The sequence below is a fragment of the Echinops telfairi genome, unplaced genomic scaffold (assembly GCF_000313985.2).
Source record: "Echinops telfairi isolate 266 unplaced genomic scaffold, ASM31398v2 ScPeMD7_2010;HRSCAF=2546, whole genome shotgun sequence".
NCBI classification, from domain to species: Eukaryota; Metazoa; Chordata; class Mammalia; order Afrosoricida; family Tenrecidae; genus Echinops; species Echinops telfairi.
In genome coordinates this window covers 21,637,009-21,639,390 of record NW_022105908.1, presented here as the reverse complement: position 1 = coordinate 21,639,390, position 2,382 = coordinate 21,637,009, and the positions used below count along the sequence as shown (strand labels likewise).

The 2,382-nt window shown below is 54.2% G+C and overlaps 1 protein-coding gene across 1 annotated transcript in view; it reads left to right on the top strand.

The window, feature by feature from the left end:
* SLC25A11 (solute carrier family 25 member 11) overlaps positions 1-1,242 on the top strand; it is a 3,761-nt gene extending 2,519 nt beyond the window's left edge. Inside the window, exon 9 of the mRNA XM_004716130.3 lies at positions 846-1,242. The gene's annotated coding sequence lies outside the window, so the exon portion shown is untranslated. The remainder of the gene's footprint in view (positions 1-845) is intronic.
* The last annotated feature ends 1,140 nt before the right edge of the window (positions 1,243-2,382 follow it).

The following is a 2,382-nucleotide window of genomic DNA, read 5'->3' as shown; positions in this document are numbered from 1 at the left end:
AGCGAATTTTGGGAATGATGAGGGCGACAAATGTATAGGTGTGCTCTACACAATTGATCTATGTATTGTGATGAATTGTATGAGCCCCAATAAATTGATTTTTTTTTTTTTTAAGTGAGAGAGAAGGGCCACAACTGTAAAATCCCCTTCAGATTCCTCACAGGTCAGACCTACACCCGGGTCTGAGTGGCTACCAAGGAGGAAGGGGAACGTTGAAAGGGACTTAAACTCTTGTGCCTCACAAGCTACTTTCCACACACCCCCAACGCATTTTGGGGGGGAGATGGAATTACAAAGATGGTGGAGTCTTACCACTAATCCTTTGGTACCCCAACACATATAGAAAAATGGGGGTCCTGAGGAGCCCTGGGGGTGTTGTGGTTATGTGTTGGGCTGCAATCCGCATGGTCGGTAGTTCAAAACCACCAGCAGCTCCGTGGGAGAAAGACTGGGCTTTCTACTCCCGTTAACAGTTAGAGTCTCGAAAACCCACTGGGGGTCGCTATGAAGCAGCATTGACTCCATGGCCGTGAGTTGGGGTCAGCCCAGGTGGGCTTGAACCCTTACTCTGGTTGTTCTTGGAATGGGACCATGGGCAAGTTACTGGACCTCTCTCCGAGCCTCAGTTTCTCCATCTCTAAAGTGGGGATGGCAATAGCCCCTACCTCGCAGAACATCTATGAGGATAAATATATTCCTATGCTAACAATGGTACCTAGCATACAGTTATCAGGGAGCAATTGTTTGATCATAGTTTTAGCCTGTTGGCAGAGCATGAACCCACATGAGTGCTGGGTTTACATTTTCCAGGACCGCTTTCCTGGGTGAGTGAGATTGTGGCTGAGGCAGATTTGGGGGGGCGGGGGGCAGCGCTTCCCTAGTCAGTGTGCCCCAGTGGGGACTGGACTCTGCTGCCCTGGGCCCCTCTATTTATTTCCCCTCCAGAGTGTGTGGTCTCCTCCGTTGCCCTAAAGGACTTCGGTCTCTTCTTCCCCTGCTGCACTTTGCCCTTCTTGTCCTGACCCTCATGGCCTCCCCGGGTGGCTAACCTCTTGGGTGGTAGTTTCAGGACAGCAGCAGGCCCCCTTCCCAGAGGGGACGCTCAGCACTCAGGCGGAGCCGAGGGGACAGGAGAGCAGAAGCTACTCCGCGTGCTCAGAGTGGCTTCATTGGGAGGACACAGCCCTTCCTCGTTCCAGCTCATCCAGGGCTCAATCAATAAATGGAATTGGTGACACCACCCCCAAATGTGGAGCGTTGTGAGGCCGTGGAAAGTGGGGGGGGGTCGAGGGTAGGGATGGTGTATGATGTGTGTGACTGGATAGGGAAGCTGATGCCTCCTTTGGAGAACAGGACCCGGGAATTTTCAGGAAAAGTCCAGAAAAGGCATCCACTGGTGTTACGCAAGTGCTATGTAAGTCAGCCTGCTCAGGGAAGCCATTGGGATGAGGACCCTCCCTGTGTGCTGCTGCCCAGCCACTTGTGCGAGAATGACAGACCGGCGCAAGTCATCTTACCTATTCCCTGCTAAAGTCTCTTGGGGATGGTCCCAGATTCTGTAGCCCAAGCGGGCAGGGGACCAGATCTTTGAAGCCTGGAGCCAGTGGGAGATGAGGGGAGCCAAGGAAGGGTGCTGGTGAGAGAGCTGGTCTGGTCCCCTGCCTGGAGAGGGTAACTGTCATGGCCATTTCTTTGGGGAGAGAGTGATTCCCAAGCCCTGCCCCAAAAGGAGCTTAAAAATCTTTTGTGCCCCCAGTGGGCATGAGAAGTTCAAACTGGGAGGAGAACTTGGCAGCAGAGGCCGAAGACTTTGTGCCAAGCCTGGGACAGCTGGCAGCAGGTGGGAGCTGCTCCACCAGCAGAGAGAGGGGAGCTGGGCCGCCTGATGTCCCTACTTGTGTCCTCCTGCCCCTGCCTCCCTTCTAAACCCCTTCACATGTGTGCACACCGCAAGTATCCCCGAGTGGCCGCTTTGATAGACCTGAATCCTGGACCTTGGCCTTGAGTTCCAAGTAGCGAAGGGAAGATGACACTGAAAGCCTGCCCAGTAGAAGGGAGAAGGGTAGCTCGGGGCGCCTGTCTGAGCCCAGAGAGGAAGAAGTAGTCTTGCAGTGACAGCTAGACTGAGGGGTGGGGATTGCTCAGCCTTAGAGGAAAGCCATGCTGGGGAGCAAGCAGACAATGCCTTTGCTGGAGTGCTAGTAGCGAAGCGGAGCTGTGAAATGGAGTTCCACTTCTCACCCAGAGGGCAATTCAAAGTGGGAGAGTTGCCACCCATTTTTCAAGTTAGGAGGGGCTAGCACAGTCAGGAGGAGGGCTCTTGGGTGGAACCTTCTCTGGGAGCCATACCTGGATGGGGGCGGAGCTGAAGCAGCGGGGGGG